Genomic DNA, 22,163 nt, shown 5'->3' with positions numbered 1-22,163 from the left:
ACACTGGGAATTTAACCCAGATATATTTGTAATTATTTATGGGGTGGGTGTGGGGTGCGGTGGCCCCTGTCGGTATGGCTGGGCTGCTTCAGGTCGGCACACCCTAACTTTATTAACACTTATTATTTTTCCTATCACTTTGTATACATTATTTTAATCACACCACTTACATAGCACTTCTGTGCTTCTTATTAACCCTTATTAATTCTCACCTGTGTGCTGACCTGGGGTGGCCGACCTGTGCCGACATCGTGGGGTCCTGCACCCCCGGCCCATACCTAGTATTAGGGACCCCCAGTGACGGAGAAGCCTTGTCGATCGGCCTGGGGGCTTAACCCTATATCTGCAGATATACGCAACTAAGATCTCCGTATTACCTGACTATTATTATGTAGAAATATTATTCACTCGGTGTGCATTAGGGAACACAGTTTTTTTCCTACACAGAATTACCCCTCCCCTTTTAGCACCTGAGTGACATTACAATCTGATTGAGCAGCTTTCCACTTTGTGTATTGTATATAGAGGGGCATAAATGGGTCAGCATTAGGAGGGATTGCTGATTCCAGAAGTGCCATAGGGGAAGCCAGGGGTATCCCCAGGTAAGCTGGCTCTCAGATGCTGTAGGTGCCATTACCATGTGGCCTTACACTGGGAATTTAACCCAGATATATTTGTAATTATTTATGGGGTGGGTGTGGGGTGCGGTGGCCCCTGTGTCGGTATGGCTGGGCTGCTTCAGGTCGGCACACCCTAACTTTATTAACACTTATTATTTTTCTTATCACTTTGTATACATTATTTTAATCACACCACTTACATAGCACTTCTGTGCTTCTTATTAACCCTTATTAATTCTCACCTGTGTGCTGACCTGGGGTGGCCGACCTGTGCCGACATCGTGGGGTCCTGCACCCCCGGCCCATACCTAGTATTAGGGACCCCCAGTGATGGAGAAGCCTTGTTGATCGGCCTGGGGGCTTAACCCTATATCTGCAGATATACGCAACTAAGATCTCCGTATTATCTGACTATTATTATGTAGAAATATTATTCACTCGGTGTGCATTAGGGAACACAGTTTTTTTCCTAAGGCAGCCAGAACATCCTGATGCCAATGAGTAAGAACGATAGAACTATTCCCAGGAGAATGAGATAGAGCCTCTTTTAGAGTAAATGGATGGTGCTTGGATGAAGGTAAGGAACTAGAGATCTTCTTAGGAGAAGTTGAATTCAACATTTTTGAAGTAAATTACTTAATTACAGCGTTACTGAAGGTCAACAAGTCCTGAAGTATAGGATCCTTTGACTTAATAAGTGAATTAGCCCATTCCAGAGCCTCTGCCCTAAAGGACAGGAAAATGTATTTTACAATATTGGCAGGAGTAATATCAGATGACAAATTAGACTCCATGATGGCAAGGTATTGATTAACCAATGCGTGATATTGTTCCAGATCTCTATCGAAGTAGACAGGTGATGGAGCATTGGATGAGTTCTGTGAATTTGAAGCTTGGAAATCACTCGTAGGAACCGATATGGAGTTAACCAGATACATTTTTGACTGGTGAGGAGATGCATTATCTGGAACTGGAGGGCTAAAGCATTCAATAGGTACTGATGGAGCAGCAGCTGGGAATGACGCTAAAGGAAACGGTGTTGACGTACTGGAAACTTCAGAGCCATGGAATGATGATCGAATATTATCCAGCTGACAAGAATGTTCTTGCAGAGACTGGGTAACCCGAACCAGTTCAACCTCCTGATGTTCAAGGTGTGCTGTTAGGTATTGGACCGGTCCTGAAGGAGAAGCCTGATGCTTGACTGGATACATTTGGCCAGTGCTAACTGTTACTTCTGAGGTCTGACTCTGACCAGTGGAGTTCTCAGGCGTAGGGGCCGACTGGAATGTGAATCTGGTAGCTTTGATAAAGTTCTTATACATTAACTGGGATATGGTAAACTTGAGCGTAGGCCCAAAGGCGTGACCAGAATGGAGGAGAATATAAAATAAAAGAAGTCTTTTATTCAGCATGCAAGATGGTACAGATAGCGGAAGATGGTATTAGACTCAATAATTGGTATCTCAGATAATGCAGTAACATTGGCACAGGAACAAGGGTAATGCTGTAGCAGATGTAACATCGATGGCAAGATGTATTATGAGATGCAGTGTGAACCACTGATGAAGTCCCAATATAATGAGCACACAATAGCAGACTCAGTTGCAGTGTAAATCACTGACGAAGTCCAATATAAAGGAATACACAATGTAACTGACCACTGGAGAAAGGATACCGATGGCACTGTATATTGATGGCAGAGCACCAATGTAGCTAGAGATCGATGGCGGAACACCGATGGAGCAGGAGATCGATAGTGGAACACCGATGAAGCTAGAGATCGATGGCGGAGCACCGATGGTGATAAGTATCGATGGCGGAACACCGATGGAACAGGAGATTGATGACGCAACACTGATTGCGCTTGAGATTGATGACGGAACACCGATGGAGCTTGAGATCGATGGCGGAACACCGATGATAATGAGTATCGATGGCAGAACACCGATGGAGCAGGAGAACGATGGTGGAACACCGATGGAGCAGGAGATCGATGGCGGAACACCGATGGAGCAGGAGATCGATGGCGGAACACCGATGAGCCAGGCAGAGCTGCAAGCAGGATGGAACTCAGTCTCAGGGCAGAATGGAATCTTCTGGAGCAAGGTAACCTGGAAGAAGCTGAGAGCAAACATACATACAGGGTATGACAATCATAGCACTGGCGATCAGGCAGTCCTTACCCAGCATTCCTATAGGAGCCAGTGTGCAGGGATTGGCTGGGACGATCAGGTGGTGCAGAAAAGCTCAGACAGTCACATAATTGGCTGTGCTGCAGTCAGGTGATCAGGACTTGTCACAGCAGTACTCCAGGCTTAGGCTCTGATGTGGATTGAGGCCTAGTAGGCCCAAACACAAGGAAGCAGACATTATGGTGAGAGAGCTATGCAGGAACAGCATGTGAAGACTTTACTGCAAGCTGGATGTGATGAACAGAGAGCCTGGTTGCTGAACACGGGGTCTTGGCAATTACACACACAATGGAATTCCTGCTCAGGTGCTAACCAGCAAGTAATCAAGACTGCAGTTTGTATGTGAAGCAGATGCCTGTTTGCAGAATAAGCAGAGTTAAGCCACAGAGCATGAAAAATACCGTCAGGATCGTAACATCTTGTGGTTGGCCCAGAACCACTTGCAGACTATTATCTGGTCCTGCACCTGCTGCCTCTCTCCTAGTACAGGACCTGGACTTCCTGTGCCTCTCTTGTATTTGGTGCAGAACCACAACAGACTATTATCTAGTCATGCACCAGCTGCCTCTCTCCTAGTACAGGACCTGGACTTCCTCTGCATCTCTTGTAGTTGGTACAGATCCACATGCAGACTATAAGATGGTCCTGCACCAGCTGTCTCTCTCCTAGTACAGGACCTGGACTTCCTCTGCCTCTCTGTAGTTGGCGCAGAAGCACATGCAGACTATTATCTGGTCCTGCACCAACTGCCTCTCTCCTAGTACAGGACCTGAACATCCTGTGTCTCTCTTGTAGTTGGTCCAGAACCACTTGCAGACTATTATCTGGTCGTGCACCAGCTGCCTCCTAGTACAGAACCTGGACTAACTCTGTCTCTCTTGTAGTTGGTGCAGAACCACGTGCAGACTGTTATCTGGTCTTGCATCAGCTGTCTCTCTCCTAGTACAGGATCTGAACATCCTGTGTCTCTCTTGTAGTTGGTACAGAACCACATACAAACTATTATCTGGTTCTGCATCAGCTGCCTCTCTTCTAGTACAGGACCTGGACTTCCTGTGCCTCTCTTGTAGTTGATGCAGAACCACAACAGACTATTATCTAGTCCTGCACCAGCTGCCTCTCTCCTAGTACAGGACCTCGATTTCCTGTGCCTCTCTTGTAGTTGGTGCAGAACCACATGCAGACTATTATCTGGTCCTGCACAAGCTGCCTTTCTCCTAGTACAGGACCTGGACTTCCTCTGCCTCTCTTGCAGTTGGTGCAGAGCCACATGCAGATTGTAATCTGGCCCTGCATCAGCTGCCTCTCTTCTAGTACAGAACAAGAACTTCCTCTGCCTCTCTTGCCACTGGTACGCAATAATTTGCTGGCTATTATCTGGTCCTGCACCAGCTGCCTCTTTCCTAGTACAGGACCTGAACATCCTGTGTCTCTCTTGTAGTTGGTGCAGAACCACATGCAGACTATTATCTGGTCCTGCTCCAGCTGTCTCTCTCCTAGTACAGGACCTGGACTTCCTGTGCCTCTCTTGTAGTTGGTCCAGAACCACTTGCAGACTATTATCTGGTCCTACACCAGCTGCCTCTCTCCTAGTACAGGACCTGGACTAACTCTGTCTCTCTTGTAGTTGATCCAGAACCACAACAGACTATTATCTAGTCCTGCACCAGCTGCCTCACCTAGTGCAGGTCCTGGACTTCCTGTGCCTCTTGTAGTTGATGGAGAACCACTTGCAGACTATTATCTGGTCCTGCACCAGCTGCCTCTCTCCTAGTACAGGACTTGGATTTCCTCTGCAGTTGGTTCAAAACCACTTGCAAGCTATTCTATGGTTATTGCAGATTCTCCAATGGATTGTTATTCCCCTCTAATAGTCTTTAAGATAGCTCTGGTAACTTTGTAGCCATACCTGGCAGATTTGAGATATTTTTTCACCAAATTAGCAACCTTGTCCAGTGACCACATACTGTGTGTAGGCTCTCTGCTCCAACTTCAGGGCTCCCAAACATGGATGGAGGTGGCTCCTCTGGCAATGGCTCTGGACCTGATTTTGGCCGCAGATACCTTTTAATTTTCAATCCTCCTGTGCATCTCCTGCTCTTTCTGCAGATCTGGGTCCAAATTGCAGATTTCTGGTAAACTCTGTTTTGTTGTCCCCAATTGATGGGAACTTCGCCCACCATTTCAATCTACTCCTGGAATCCTTACTTACCCCTCTTACTCTTATAAACACAGAGTCTGTGGGTTATATTTACCTTGTATTATCGGTAGGTATATCTCATGTAAATCAGAGCCCTCCTAAGTGGATGGACACTTATCTTCACGCCTTCCCATATTCTAATATGGGGCCCTGTGAACATGACAATCAGTAGCGGATCTTGCCACGGGCAAGCAGGACTTTTGCCCGGGGCGCCGCCTTTCGGAGGGCGCCGGCGCCATCCGGAGGGCGCCGCACCATGGCAAGATCCACTGCTGCCGCTGCCCGCTGTGAAGGGAAACTAGACGCGTAGCGTCTAGTTTCCCTTCGTGGAGAGGACCTTTACTGTAATGATGTGCGGTGCGCGTTGACGTCATTGCGCACCGCACAGCAAATGTCCTCTCCACGAAGGAAACTAGACGCTTAGCGTCTAGTTTTCCTTCGTGGAGAGGACCTTTGCTGTGCGGTGCGCGATGACGTCATCGCGCACCGCACATCCTACTACAGTACAGGGGGCGTAACTGACCACGCCCCCTGTATGAAGCCACGCCCCCTAATGCCGCCCGGGGCGCAAGAAGCCCCGGAACCGGCCCTGATGACAATAAGAAAGATGGCTGGAGTGAGAAAGCCAGAGAAAGAGTACTAAGCCTTGGGGATGATAAATTGAAGAGAGATAAAGTACCAACCAATCCGCTCCTAACTGTTATGTACAGACTGTGTTTGTAAAATGACAGGTATGAGCTGATTGGTTTGTAGTTTATCTCTCTCCACTTTATCACTCTCCAATGCTTAGTACATCTGTCCCAGAGAGAGAGTTCCCTGGGCTGAGGGAGTAAGAGGTGTATGAAAGAAAGAGCAGTCTAGTGTGAGGGGGAGGAGTCTGTGCTGAGAGAGAATGAGAGGTGGTTGGGCTGAGCAAAGGCGGGATGTACTAAGCATTGCTTCCGCGATGCGGTACATCCCGCCACTTACCGCATCTATACTAATTGCATATGTTTCGGTCCCGGGGTCCCTCTGATGTAGTGACTGTGGTGGGTGCTCAGAGGGATCAGATTGTGGAAAGAAGCCCCTAGGCTTCTTTAGGGTGCACTGCATCGAAGCCTGAGATTGAAGGGCTTAGTACATATGGAAAATGTGTCCAAATTAAAAAAAAATTGTAGTTTTTAGGTTTTTTTGCCGCATTTTCCATTTAGTACATCACGCCCAAACAGACTAAGAGATCTGGGCTGAGAGAGGAGTCAGGCTGAGAGAAATGGGACGGGATGTACTAAGCATCTTATCCCTGATGCGGTACATCTCTCTACGTATTGGGTTTAGAAATGTAATTAGTATCACAGAGGACAGCTCTCCTGATAAGAGCTGTTCTTTGCGTTCATTAGACTTCCAGGTTTACGACCCGGGAGCCCTTTTGCGCATGTGCAGAGTGACACAATGGCTGCGAGGTGCTGGGAGGGATCTGATTGGATCCCTCTCAGGGGGAATTACAAAGACAACCCGGAAGGGTTCTATTGAGTAACGCCAACCACAGACGGTGTTACCCACTGGGTCCACGCTCCGGAATGTATTGCATTCCAGGGCTTAGTACATTTGGAAATGCATTAAAAACTCAGAAAATTTTCTGAGGTGTATGGGGAGAGAGAGAGAGAGAGAGAGAGAGAGAGAGAGAGAGAGAGCGAGAGAGAGAAAACACAAGTGTGTGAGAGAGGTGTCTGGGCAGAGAGAGAGAGGGAGAGAGCAAACAAGTGTGTGTGTGTGTGTGTGTGTGTGTGTGTGTGTCTGTGAGAGAGAGAGAGAGAGGTGTCTGGGCTAAGAGAGAGAGAGAGTTGCTAACCTGAGAGAGAGTGAGATGACTGGGTTGACAGAGAGAGACGGCTGAGGTAAGAGTTAGGCAGGCTTGACATTGCCAGAAAATAAAGCAGGCGGGGAAGGGGGGGGGGGTGGAGGAGAACTTTAAAGGCCACTCATCCAGCTGGCTCGCTTTGTGAATAGTGACAGTTGCTCAGGGCCGGCCGGTGACTGACACACGAGCAAGCTAACACAGGCACTGGCCCCTTCCGTGATTTTATTTTTATTGAATAAAGGAAAAGGTCAGCTGAGCTGGGGAGATATTTATACTTTTCTGTGTGGACTTTAACACTGCTTCTCTTACACTGTGGAACTATTCGCCTTCTGGGGCCGACAAGAAAACTGCATCACCCCCAAATCCACGGAGAGAGTCACACCTGATGTTGCTTTTTCTCCTTTCCAACAAAGTGTTTGTAAGTAGGACAGATGTCTCAGAAGATCAGTCTGACCAGAGCCCATTAACTAACTTACAGGCTGACATTTCACTAGCAGCAGACTGGCAGCACACCCCCCCCCCCCCCCCCCCACCCCTCCCAGACAAAAACCAGGAAATCTTCTAAATGTCACCAACACACATCAGAAAATCCAAGTGCTAAAGTCCTGGGAATGAATGATGGGGCTGGGGTATGGCTGTTGGGGTCTGAAGGAGAACTTACATTTATAAAACCGACAACTGTGAAATAATCAAGTGTATATCTTTTGCCTTTGCCAGGATCCATTTGGGCTTTGACCTAATCTCCTAATTAGGATATAAGGTTCTAGAACCCCGACCTTGCATTGTCCCAGCTGTTGCAGAGCTACATCCGTACCTCATGCTATTTTTTTATTTTACATTATCCAAGAGAATCCATATAAAGCTCCTTGTGTCCTCTCTGTCTGTCTTTTCCTTTTTATTGCCCTTTATTAGATGAGAGAACCCCTAAAGTGTTAAAATGCCAGGAAGTATTTATCAGACTGCTGCTCATCAACTCACTAAGGGGGTAATTCCGAGTGGATCGCTCGCTAGCAGTTTTTAGCAGCCGTGCAAACGCATAGTCGCCGCCCACGGGGGAGTGTATTTTCACTTTGCAGAAGTGCGAACGCCTGTGCAGCAGAGCGCCTGCAAACACATTTTGTGCAAAACAAGACCAGCCCTGTAGTTACTTATCCTGTGCGATGATTGCTGCGACGAGTGACACGGTAATGATGTCAGATACCCGCCCGGCAAACCAGTGGCGGATCTTGCCACGGGCAAGCAGGACTTTTGCCCGGGGCGCCGCCTTCCGGAGGGCGCCGGCGCCATCCGGAGGGCGCCGCACCATGGCAAGATCCTCCACTGTCAGTGTGCGCCCCAGCAGTGTCCCCCCGCTGTGCCCCCCCTCCCGCTGTGAGAAGGGAACCAGACGCTATGCGTCTGGTTTCCCTTCGTGGCGCTGGTCCTCCCCCGCTCTGAAGGGAATCAGACGCTAAGCGTCTAGTTTCCCTTCATGGAGAGGACCTTTGGTGTGCGGTGCGCGATGACGTCATCGCGCACCGCACAGCATTGTGGCATAGACGCTAGGGGTCATAATTGACCTCTAGCGCTTATGCTGTGCTATGGGAGAGACGTCATGACTGACGTCTCTCCCATAGATCCGAGGAGAAGAGCGGCGCCGGGGGGAGGTCTGCAGGGTCTGGAAACAGGAGCGGGGTACAGTAAGTATACTTTTTTTTTTTTTCTTTTTTTTTTCAGCGGCGCTACAAATGGGGGGCGTGACTGACCACGCCCCCATGTTAAGCCACGCCCCTAACTTTTGCCCGGGGCGCCGCAAGGGCAAGAACCGGCCCTGCAGCAAACGCCCGGCCACGCCTGCGTTTTCCCAATCACTCCCAGAAAATGGTCATTTGACACACATAAACGCCTTCTTTCTGTCAATCTCCTTGCGTTCGGCTGTGCGATTGGAATCGTCGCTTGAACCAGTGCAAAACCACAATGGACTTCATACCCGTATGACGCGCGTGCGCATTGCGGTGCATACGCATGCGCAGATTAGCCGTTTTTTTCACTGATCGCTACGCAGCGAACAACGGCAGCTAGCGATCAATTCGGAATGACCCCCTAAGAACCACAATCGCATTTTCCGACTTATTGCCAAGGACAAACCCTACTTTAAACATTTTTTGTCACGCTAGAAATATCCCTATATTTTTAAAAATAGACCAATTTATAGTAAAATGTTCCTTTTTTTCACCTTAGATGTGATACTTAGCATCTGTTATTGTGCTCTAGGAATTGTATGGTTATAGTTATTCAAAAGGAGCTAAAGACTGTTATAATAATTGTTGGCAGATTGCGGTGTTTGATAGTGATATTAATCCACATAATTGATAGTTAACCAGAATGCTGGTTTATTAACATACAACGACAACACTTGTTAATGCGAAAGATGTTCTGCAGCAGCAGTAACTCACTCATATATATATATATATATATATATATATATATAACAGGCTAGTACAGTGAAAGCGCAGTACTTGTCATGCGGCTGTGGTAAGGTAGTGACTCTGACAGTATGGGATGGAAGGCTGCACATCCGCGCAGACTGACTCCCATTGGAAGGAACACATATCGCCCACTGCTCTCTGTCCCGCTCAGGCAGTGTGACACACGCTACAGAGGAACCATCTCTCTCTCTACACTGCAGGAGAAACTGTGGCCCTCATTCCGAGTTGTTCGCTCGGTATTTTTCATCGCATCGCAGTGAAAATCCGCCTAGTACGCATGCGCAATGTTCGCACTGCGACTGCGCCAAGTAACTTTACTATGAAGAAAGTATTTTTACTCACGGCTTTTTCTTCGCTCCGGCGATCGTAATGTGATTGACAGGAAATGGGTGTTACTGGGCGGAAACACGGCGTTTCAGGGGCGTGTGGCTGAAAACGCTACCGTTTCCGGGAAAAACGCAGGAGTGGCCGGAGAAACGGTGGGAGTGCCTGGGCGAACGCTGGGTGTGTTTGTGACGTCAACCAGGAACGACAAGCACTGAAATGATCGCACAGGCAGAGTAAGTCTGGAGCTACTCTGAAACTGCTAAGTAGTTAGTAATCGCAATATTGCGAATACATCGGTCGCAATTTTAAGAAGCTAAGATTCACTCCCAGTAGGCGGCGGCTTAGCGTGTGTAACTCTGCTAAATTCGCCTTGCGACCGATCAACTCGGAATGAGGGCCAGTGTCTCTCTCTCTACACTGCAGGGGGAACTATCTCTCTCTCTCTCTCCACTGCAGGAGGAACTGTCTCTCTCTCCACTGCAGGCAGAACCGTCTCTCTCTCTCTACACTGCAGGAGGAACTATTTCTCTCTCTCCACTGCAGGAGGAACTATTTCTCTCTCTCTCCACTGCAGGCGGAACCGTCTTTCTCTCTACACTGCAGGAGGAACTATTTCTCTCTCTCTCCACTGCAGGAGGAACTATTTCTCTCTCTCTCCACTGCAGGAGGAACTATCTCTCTCTTCACTGCAGGCGGAACCGTCTCTCTCTCTACACTGCAGGAGGAACTATTTCTCTCTCTCTCCACTGCAGGAGGAACTATTTCTCTCTCTCTCCACTGCAGGCGGAACCGTCTCTCTCTCTACACTGCAGGAGGAACTATTTCTCTCTCTCTCCACTGCAGGAGGAACTGTCTCTCTCTCTCTCCACTGCAGGAGGAACTGCCTCTCTCTACACTGCAGGAGGAACTATTTCTCTCTCTCTCCACTGCAGGAGGAACCGTCTCTCTCTCTCCACTGCAGGCGGAACCGTCTCTCTCTCTCTACACTGCAGGAGGAACTATTTCTCTCTCTCTCCACTGCAGGCGGAACCGTCTCTCTCTCTACACTGCAGGAGGAACTATTTCTCTCTCTCTCTCCACTGCAGGCGGAACCGTCTCTCTCTCTACACTGCAGGAGGAACTATTTCTCTCTCTCTCCACTGCAGGCGGAACCATCTCTCTCTTTACACTGCAGGAGGAACTATTTCTCTCTCTCCACTGCAGGAGGAACTGTCTCTCTCTCTTTACACTGCAGGAGGAACTGTCTCTCTCTCTCCACTGCAGGAGGAACTGTCTCTCTCTCTACACTGCAGGAGGAACTATTTCTCTCTCTACTGCAGGAGGAACCGTCTCTCTCTCTACACTGCAGGAGGAACTATTTCTCTCTCTCTCCACTGCAGGAGGAACTATTTCTCTCTCTCTCTCCACTGCAGGCAGAACCGTCTCTCTCTCTCCACTGCAGGAGGAACTATTTCTCTCTCTCTCCACTGCAGGAGGAACTAGTTCTCTCTCTCTCCACTGCAGGTGGAACCGTCTCTCTCTCTACACTGCAGGAGGAACTGTCTCTCTACACTGCAGGAGGAATTATTTCTCTATCCCTCCACTGCAGGCGGAACCGTCTCTCTCTCTACACTGCAGGAGGAACTATTTCTCTCTCTCTCCACTGCAGGAGGAACTATTTCTCTCTCCCTCCACTGCAGGCGGAACCGTCTCTCTCTCTCCACTGCAGGAGGAACAGTGTCAACAGCACTAGAGGGTAAACACTAGAGGATGCGCACCCAGTGTAATGTATACACAGAAGACAAGGTTCTGAGGGGCAGATGTATTAACCTGGAGAAATCATAAGGAAGTAATAAACCAGTGATAAGTGCAAAGTGATAAACGCACCAGCCAATCAGCTCCAATATGTAAATTGGCAGTTAGGAGCTGACTGGCTGGTGCATTTATCACCTTGCACTTATCACTGGTTTATCACTTCCTTTTGCCGTCTCCAGGTTAATACATCTGCCTCTGAGTGCACTATACTCCAACAATAATGAAATCCCATACACACGACATCATGGGTGTTGTAGTGGATCAAGGTCCGTCTAGATAATATTATGAGTGACGTGTTTATATTCACCGGACCAGCAGCGAGATGAACCTGCAAAGGATTTTACAATGTTGGCAAGTGTGCGCCATATGCCCTGTGCTATAATCACACAATGCCCTGTGCTATAATTATTATTATTATCCTTTATTTATATGGCGCCACAAGGGTTCCGCAGCGCCCAATTACAGAGTACATGAATAATCAAACAGGAAAACAGCAACTTACAGTTGATGACAGTATAGGACAAGTACAGGGTAAATACACATAGTTACATCAGCAGATGACACTGGAATAAGTATCAGGTGGCAGAAGACTGCTGGATGTGGTACAGTTGAAGATTATTAAAGTAAGAAAGGATAAGCACATGAGGGAAGAGGGCCCTGCTCGTGAGAGCTTACATTCTAAAGGGGAGGGGTAGATAGACAGGGGTGACACAGATGGAGTACATGGAGAGTGTAGAACAGAGGGTTAGGATGAGATTTGGCTGGGTTTGGTGAAGAAGTGGGTCTTGAGAGCCCGTTTGAAGTTTGTAGAGAGGTGGAGAGTCTGAGGGGGAGAGGTAGGGAATTCCAGAGAAGTGGTGCAGCACGTGAAAAATCTTGGAGGTAGGAGTGGGAGGAGGTGATCCGTATAATCACACTGGTATCTGATACACATACACACCATACTTACCTAGGGAGGGAGCAGCCAGGTCACACAAGAGGGGGCGTGGAGGAGACGGTACGGAGGCGTGGTGATGTGTTTGCATCATCGTAGCCACGCCTCTGCTCTGTAATGCCCACATTATTGGCATTGCAGAGCGGGGGGCAGGGTTACGATGACGCAAATGAGTGCAATTGCGTCATCGTCCCGCCCCTTTTTTCTATTTAACAGGCTGAAAGTGGTGGGCGGCGTGGGGTGCAGCGGGAGGAGTGCGGGGTGCGGCGGGGGGGAACGCCCGTGCGAATGCATTCTTCACACAAAGCCATCGCTAAGCGGCGATGTGCTTTGTACCCATGTGACGCACCTGCGCATTGCGGTGCATATGCGTGCGCAGTTTAGACCTGATCGCAGGCTGTATAAAAACACAGCCTAGCGATCAGGTCTGAATTACCCCCCCCATACGATTTGTATTATTATTATTTATGGGGACCAGGGTTGGGTTGAGCAGTCCAGCTGTACTCTTCTCTGCTGACCTTTTCATGTCTGTGTTTATATCTACATACATCCCATACCTGCACCTGGGCTCACCACTCACAAGTTCCGCCACTGCTGTAAGTAACCATAATTGAATCACTTTATTCATCATTTTATCCAAAAACCAAGCAGAGACCACTACAGAAGAGTGTGTAGCAAGAAAACTATTATCACTCATTATTTGACTATGCACCCTCCAAATCTGATGCCTGAGGCGGCAATATACCTCATTATAGGCAAATTCCTGCAGGGGACTGCCAGGCAGAGTACCACGATGATCTGTGTCAGTGGCTGCTACTATGCCGTATGTACTGAAAGAGAGAAGATTCTGATGTGAGGGAATAGCTAGATGTTATTTAAGAATACTACAATGTTGAAATATATATCTATATATCTATATCTATATATATATCTATATATATATATCTATATATATATAAATGCAGCACAGACTGGCACTCCACATTCCACAGTATTATTATCTGGATGCCCTCCCGGTGATCAAAAGCAAGTACCTGTCCCTGCCAGCATCTATCTATCTATCTATCTATCTATCTATCTATCTATCTATCTATCTATCTATCTATCTATCTATCTGTGTGTATATATATATATATATATATATATGTAGGCACAGTTATCATGATCCGCATCCCAAATGCAGATGGGATGTGATAAAATCTCCCCAATGCGCATCGCGATAATTAAATACAGTATATCGCAGGGATTTATCAATTATTGCATGCGAGAAAGCTCTGGCGCTGTAAATGCTCTCTGCAGCCTTCTCTGGGTATTTTTCTCAAAAAAATACCCCAAGTATGTGCTGTGCATGCAGTGCCGCCATGAATCCCCCCACTTGCACTGACTCGGTGTCCCAGTGCGCTCCTGCGGCTCTGGTCATCTGATCGCCGGCTTCCAGCGCAGTGATCCAATCATCTAATGTCTGCTGTAAACTGCTGTAAATGAATGCATACCTCCAAACTGTCCCGTTTTTTGCAGGTCAGTCTCGTTTCTTTAGGACTGTCCCACCTGCGGGCCTCAGTGTCCCGCGGTGGGGGTGGGGGCAGTTGGGAGGCATGCACACAGCGTCTATTCACTGGAGACAGAGGGAGAGGGGGCATGCCAGTAGCTCACAGTTCGCTGGGCATGCCCCCTTAGTGACAAAAAACGGAAAAGGGGTGTGGCTTTGCGGGGGTGCTGCAATCGTGAGCCATGCCCCTTTTCCGCAGGTAACGCCTCTTTTGAAAATCCGGAGCAAATGTCCCTCTACCAGGGGACGTAGGAATATTATACTATACATCTGACCACTTCCTAGATGGTACTATTTGAGATTAAATTATTAACAATGTACTTTTTATGGATTTTGTACTTCTTTCATTTGGAGCAAAGATCTTATTGACACCAATGCACTGGCACTATGGACATTCACCACAGTACAGGATTGTACTTGACAGATATGCCCAGGAATTTCTTGTTTCTTATATTTATTTTTACCATTGTGTGTATGGAATAAATTAGTGTTTTAATCATAATGTAACTACACTATGGTGGTCATTCCGAGTTGTTCGCTCGTTGCCATTTTTCGCAACGCAGTGATTAGGTGGAAAATGCGCATGCGCATGGTACGCAGAACCTATTACTGAGCATGGAGCACCCTGCGTTGTGTAATACCTCCACCCCACTCAGGACCACAAAGACTACTGTCCACCAGAGGGCGCTTGTCTCACAGATCAGCAACACTGGCCCTCATTCAGAGTTGTTCGCTCGCAAGCTGCTTTCAGCAGCTTTGCACACGCTAAGCCGCCGCCTACTGGGAGTGAATCTTAGCATAGTAAAATTGCGAACGAAAGATTAGCAGAATTGCGAGTAGACACTTCTTAGCAGTTTCTGAGTAGCTCCACACTTACTCGGCATCTGCGATCAGTTCAGTCAGTTTCGTTCCTAGTATGACGTCACAAACACTCCCAGCGTTCGCCCAGGCACTCCCCCGTTTCTTCAGACACTCCCGCGTTTTTCCCAGAAACGGTAGCATTTTTTCACACACACCCATAAAACGGCCAGTTTCCGCCCAGAGACACCCACTTCCTGTCAATCACATTACGATCACCAGAACGAAGAAAAAACCTTGTAATGCTGTGAGTAAAATTCCTAACTGCATAGCAAATTTACTTGGCGCAGTCGCAGTGCGAACATTGCGCATGCGCAATTAGCGGAAAATCGCTGCGATGCGAAGAAAATTACCGAGCGAACAACTCGGAATGACCACCCCTTTGTGGATTTCTGGTACACAATTAAGCTTGCGTCTGCACAGACCCCACAAAATTGGGTTCACGTACAAATGTGAATTAGGCCCAGAGTCTGCATACTCTCCTCTCTTAAACCTTCCCTGCCTCCTGGCCTATTCCCTCTCAATCAGCACTTCTCATTTATCCTTAGCGCCAACATTAAATAGCGTGCCCCACCACATTAAATGACCCATTAGCTCCCTCCACCCTCCCCCGCCTCAGTACTCTGAAACCCCTGCAGTATACCATTTACCTCTTCTCTGCTTCTTCTCCCTGCTGGCTGCTCTCCAGTCACTGCTGTGACATCACTTGTCTTCAGTTGTAGCAGCTCTGCCTGGGAGCAGCCCAGCCTGTGCCACGCAATGCATGTATGCTAGAGATGTGCACCGGAAATTTTTCGGGTTTTGTGTTTTGGATTCGGTTCCGCGGCCGTGTTTTGGATTCGGACGCGCTTTGCCAAAACCTCCCTGAAAATTTTTTGTCGGATTCGGGTGTGTTTTGGATTCGGGTGTTTTTTTACAAAAAACCCTCAAAAACAGCTAAAATCATAGAATTTGGGGGTAATTTTGATCCCATAGTATTATTAACCTCAATAACCATAATTTACACTCATTTTCAGCCTATTCTGAGCACCTTACACCTCACAATATTATTTTTAGTCCTAAAATTTGCACCGAGGTCGCTGGATGGCTAAGCTAAGCGACACAAGTGGCCGACACAAACACCTGGCCCATCTAGGAGTGGCACTGCAGTGTCAGACAGGATGGCACTTCAAAAAAATAGTCCCCAAACAGCACATGATGCAGAGAAAAAAAGAGGCGCAATGAGGCAGCTGTGTGACTAAGCTAAGCGACCCAAGTGGCCGACACAAACACCTGGCCCATCTAGGAGTGGCACTGCAGTTTTCTAGCGAGAGGATGAGTGCTTCCATCCTCATGTGAAGCTGAACCACTAGCCATGAACATAGGCCAGGGCCTCAGCCGTTCCTTGCCACTCCGTGTCGTAAATGGCATATTGGCAAGTTTACGCTTCTCATCAGACGCTTTCAATTTTGATTTTTGGGTCATTTTACTGAACTTTTGTTTTTTGGATTTTACATGCTCTCTACTATGACATTGGGCATCGGCCTTGGCAGACGACGTTGATGGCATTTCATTGTCTCGGCCATGACTAGTGGCAGCAGCTTCAGCACGAGGTGGAAGTGGATCTTGATCTTTCCCTATTTTAACCTCCACATTTTTGTTCTCCATTTTTTAATGTGTGGAATTATATGCCAGTATCAATAGCAATGGCCTACTACTATATATACTGCGCACAACTGAAATGCACCACAGGTATGGATGGATAGTATACTTGACGACACAGAGGTAGGTAGAGCAGTGGCCTTCCGTACCGTACTGCTATATATACTGGTGGTCACTGTCAGCAAACTGCAAAACTAAAATGCACCACAGGTATAGAATCTAGATGGATAGTATACTTGACGACACAGAGGTAGGTAGAGCAGTGGCCTTCCGTACCGTACTGCTATATACTGGTGGTCACTGTCAGCAAACTGCAAAACTAAAATGCACCACAGGTATAGAATCTAGATGGATAGTATACTTGACGACACAGAGGTAGGTAGAGCAGTGGCCTTCCGTACCGTACTGCTATATATACTGGTGGTCACTGTCAGCAAACTGCAAAACTAAAATGCACCACAGGTATAGAATCTAGATGGATAGTATACTTGACGACACAGAGGTAGGTAGAGCAGTGGCCTTCCGTACCGTACTGCTATATATACTGGTGGTCACTGTCAGCAAACTGCAAAACTAAAATGCACCACAGGTATAGAATCTAGATGGATAGTATACTTGACGACACAGAGGTAGGTAGAGCAGTGCCTTCCGTACCGTACTGCTATATATACTGGTGGTCACTGTCAGCAAACTGCAAAACTAAAATGCACCACAGGTATAGAATCTAGATGGATAGTATACTTGACGACACAGAGGTAGGTAGAGCAGTGGCCTTCCGTACCGTACTGCTATATATACTGGTGGTCACTGTCAGCAAACTGCAAAACTAAAATGCACCACAGGTATAGACTCTAGATGGATAGTATACTTGACGACACAGAGGTAGGTAGAGCAGTGGCCTTCCGTACCGTACTGCTATATATACTGGTGGTCACTGTCAGCAAACTGCAAAACTAAAATGCACCACAGGTATAGAATCTAGATGGATAGTATACTTGACGACACAGAGGTAGGTAGAGCAGTGGCCTTCCGTACCGTACTGCTATATATACTGGTGGTCACTGTCAGCAAACTGCAAAACTAAAATGCACCACAGGTATAGAATCTAGAAGAATAGTATACTTGACGACACAGAGGTAGGTAGAGCAGTGGCCTTCCGTACCGTACTGCTATATATACTAGAGATGAGCGGGTTCGGTTCCTCGGAATCCGAACCCGCCCGAACTTCATGTTTTTTTTCACGGGTCCGAGCGACTCGGATCTTCCCGCCTTGCTCGGTTAACCCGAGCGCGCCCGAACGTCATCATGACGCTGTCGGATTCTCGCGAGACTCGGATTCTATATAAGGAGCCGCGCGTCGCCGCCATTTTCACACGTGCATTGAGATTGATAGGGAGAGGACGTGGCTGGCGTCCTCTCCATTTAGATTAGAAGAGAGAGAGTGAGATTGATTTGAGACAGAGACACTTGATTTACTGGAGCTTAGGAGTACTGTAGAGAGTGCAGAGTTTAGTAGTGACTGACCACAGTGACCACCAGACAGTGCAGTTTTATTTAATATAATCCGTTCTCTGCCTGAAAAAAACGATACACAGTGACTCAGTCACATACCATATCTGTGTGCACTGCTCAGCCCAGTGTGCTGCATCATCTATGTATATATCTGACTGTGCTCACACAGCTTATAATTGTGGGGGAGACTGGGGAGCAGTGCCAGTTATAGGTTATAGCAGGAGCCAGGAGTACATATTATTAAAATTAAACAGTGCACACTTTTGCTGCAGGAGTGCCACTGCCAGTGTGACTGACCAGTGACCTGACCACACTGACCACCAGTATAGTTAGTAGTATACTATATTGTGATTGCCTGAAAAAGTTAAACACTCGTCGTGTGACTTGTGTGGTGTTTTTTTTTTTATTCTATAAAAAACTCATTCTGCTGACAGACAGTGTCCAGCAGGTCCGTCATTATATAATATATACCTGTCCGGCTGCAGTAGTGATATATATATATTTTTTATATCATTATTTATCATCCAGTCGCAGCAGACACAGTACGGTAGTTCACGGCTGTAGCTACCTCTGTGTCGGCACTCGGCAGTCCATCCATAATTGTATACCACCTACCCGTGGTTTTTTTTTCTTTCTTCTTTATACATACATACTACATCTCTTTATCAACCAGTCTATATTAGCAGCAGACACAGTACAGTAGTCCACGGCTGTAGCTACCTCTGTGTCGGCACTCGGCAGTCCATCCATAATTGTATACCACCTACCCGTGTTTTTTTTTCTTTCTTCTTTATACATACATACTACATCTCTTTATCAACCAGTCTATATTAGCAGCAGACACAGTACAGTACGGTAGTCCATGGCTGTAGCTACCTCTGTGTCGGCACTCGGCAGTCCGTCCATAATTGTATACCACCTACCCGTGGTTTTTTTTTCTTTCTTCTTTATACATACATACTACATCTCTTTATCAACCAGTCTATATTAGCAGCAGACACAGTACAGTAGTCCACGGCTGTAGCTACCTCTGTGTCGGCACTCGGCAGTCCATCCATAATTGTATACCACCTACCCGTGGTTTTTTTTCTTTCTTCTTTATACATACATACTACATCTCTTTATCAACCAGTCTATATTAGCAGCAGACACAGTACAGTATGGTAGTCCACGGCTGTAGCTACCTCTGTGTCGGCACTCGGCAGTCCGTCCATAATTGTATACCACCTACCCGTGGTTTTTTTTTCTTTCTTCTTTATACATACATACTACATCTCTTTATCAACCAGTCTATATTAGCAGCAGACACAGTACAGTAGTCCACGGCTGTAGCTACCTCTGTGTCGGCACTCGGCAGTCCATCCATAATTGTATACCACCTACCCGTGGTTTTTTTTTTTCTTTCTTCTTTATACATACTACATCTCATTATCAACCAGTCTATATTAGCAGCAGACACAGTACGGTAGTCCACGGCTGTAGCTACCTCTGTGTCGGCACTCGGCAGTCCGTCCATAATTGTATACCACCTACCCGTGGTTTTTTTTTCTTTCTTCTTTATACATACTATCATTATCAACCAGTCTATATTAGCAGCAGACACAGTATGGTAGTCCACGGCTGTAGCTACCTCTGTGTCGGCACTCGGCAGTCCATCCATAATTGTATACCACCTACCCGTGGTTTTTTTTTTCTTTCTTCTTTATACATACTACATCTCATTATCATCCAGTCTATATTAGCAGCAGACACAGTACAGTACGGTAGTCCACGGCTGTAGCTACCTCTGTGTCGGCACTCGGCAGTCCGTCCATAATTGTATACCACCTACCCGTGGTTTTTTTTTTCTTTCTTCTTTATACATACTACATCTCATTATCAACCAGTCTATATTAGCAGCAGACACAGTACGGTAGTCCACGGCTGTAGCTACCTCTGTGTCGGCACTCGGCAGTCCATCCATAATTGTATACCACCTACCCGTGGTTTTTTTTTCTTTCTTCTTTATACATACATACTACATCTCTTTATCAACCAGTCTATATTAGCAGCAGACACAGTACAGTAGTCCACGGCTGTAGCTACCTCTGTGTCGGCACTCGGCAGTCCATCCATAATTGTATACTAGTATCCATCCATCTCCATTGTTTACCTGAGGTGCCTTTTAGTTGTGCCTATTAAAATATGGAGAACAAAAATGTTGAGGTTCCAAAATTAGGGAAAGATCAAGATCCACTTCCACCTCGTGCTGAAGCTGCTGCCACTAGTCATGGCCGAGACGATGAAATGCCAGCAACGTCGTCTGCCAAGGCCGATGCCCAATGTCATAGTACAGAGCATGTCAAATCCAAAACACCAAATATCAGTAAAAAAAGGACTCCAAAACCTAAAATAAAATTGTCGGAGGAGAAGCGTAAACTTGCCAATATGCCATTTACCACACGGAGTGGCAAGGAACGGCTGAGGCCCTGGCCTATGTTCATGGCTAGTGGTTCAGCTTCACATGAGGATGGAAGCACTCAGCCTCTCGCTAGAAAACTGAAAAGACTCAAGCTGGCAAAAGCACCGCAAAGAACTGTGCGTTCTTCGAAATCCCAAATCCACAAGGAGAGTCCAATTGTGTCGGTTGCGATGCCTGACCTTCCCAACACTGGACGTGAAGAGCATGCGCCTTCCACCATTTGCACGCCCCCTGCAAGTGCTGGAAGGAGCACCCGCAGTCCAGTTCCTGATAGTCAGATTGAAGATGTCAGTGTTGAAGTACACCAGGATGAGGAGGATATGGGTGTTGCTGGCGCTGGGGAGGAAATTGACCAGGAGGATTCTGATGGTGAGGTGGTTTGTTTAAGTCAGGCACCCGGGGAGACACCTGTTGTCCGTGGGAGGAATATGGCCGTTGACATGCCTGGTGAAAATACCAAAAAAATCAGCTCTTCGGTGTGGAAGTATTTCACCAGAAATGCGGACAACATTTGTCAAGCCGTGTGTTCCCTTTGTCAAGCTGTAATAAGTAGGGGTAAGGACGTTAACCACCTCGGAACATCCTCCCTTATACGTCACCTGCAGCGCATTCATAATAAGTCAGTGACAAGTTCAAAAACTTTGGGCGACAGCGGAAGCAGTCCACTGACCAGTAAATCCCTTCCTCTTGTAACCAAGCTCACGCAAACCACCCCACCAACTCCCTCAGTGTCAATTTCCTCCTTCCCCAGGAATGCCAATAGTCCTGCAGGCCATGTCACTGGCAATTCTGACGAGTCCTCTCCTGCCTGGGATTCCTCCGATGCATCCTTGCGTGTAACGCCTACTGCTGCTGGCGCTGCTGTTGTTGCTGCTGGGAGTCGATGGTCATCCCAGAGGGGAAGTCGGAAGACCACTTGTACTACTTCCAGTAAGCAATTGACTGTCCAACAGTCCTTTGCGAGGAAGATGAAATATCACAGCAGTCATCCTGCTGCAAAGCGGATAACTGAGGCCTTGACAACTATGTTGGTGTTAGACGTGCGTCCGGTATCCGCCGTTAGTTCACAGGGAACTAGACAATTTATTGAGGCAGTGTGCCCCCGTTACCAAATACCATCTAGGTTCCACTTCTGTAGGCAGGCGATACCGAGAATGTACACGGACGTCAGAAAAAGACTCACCAGTGTCCTAAAAAATGCAGTTGTACCCAATGTCCACTTAACCACGGACATGTGGACAAGTGGAGCAGGGCACGGTCAGGACTATATGACTGTGACAGCCCACTGGGTAGATGTATGGACTCCCGCCGCAAGAACAGCAGCGGCGGCACCAGTAGCAGCATCTCGCAAACGCCAACTCTTTCCTAGGCAGGCTACGCTTTGTATCACCGCTTTCCAGAATACGCACACAGCTAAAAACCTCTTACGGCAACTGAGGAAGATCATCGCAGAATGGCTTACCCCAATTGGACTCTCCTGTGGATTTGTGGCATCGGACAACGCCAGCAATATTGTGTGTGCATTAAATATGGGCAAATTCCAGCACGTCCCATGTTTTGCACATACCTTGAATTTGGTGGTGCAGAATTTTTAAAAAAACGACAGGGGCGTGCAAGAGATGCTGTCGGTGGCCAGAAGAATTGCGGGACACTTTCGGCGTACAGGCACCACGTACAGAAGACTGGAGCACCACCAAAAACTACTGAACCTGCCCTGCCATCATCTGAAGCAAGAAGTGGTAACGAGGTGGAATTCAACCCTCTATA

General features: G+C 47.3%; 1 long non-coding RNA gene across 1 annotated transcript in view; it reads left to right on the top strand.

Moving 5' to 3' along the window:
- The first annotated feature begins 6,816 nt into the window (after nt 1-6,816).
- The window catches only part of LOC134947888 (uncharacterized), a 37,205-nt gene continuing 21,858 nt past the window's right edge, over nt 6,817-22,163 (top strand). Inside the window, exon 1 of the long non-coding RNA XR_010182838.1 lies at nt 6,817-6,889. This is a non-coding gene — a long non-coding RNA (uncharacterized LOC134947888). The remainder of the gene's footprint in view (nt 6,890-22,163) is intronic.

Source organism: Pseudophryne corroboree, chromosome 8 (assembly GCF_028390025.1).
Source record: "Pseudophryne corroboree isolate aPseCor3 chromosome 8, aPseCor3.hap2, whole genome shotgun sequence".
Lineage (NCBI taxonomy): Eukaryota > Metazoa > Chordata > Amphibia > Anura > Myobatrachidae > Pseudophryne > Pseudophryne corroboree.
This window is presented reverse-complemented; position numbering and strand designations above follow the sequence as displayed.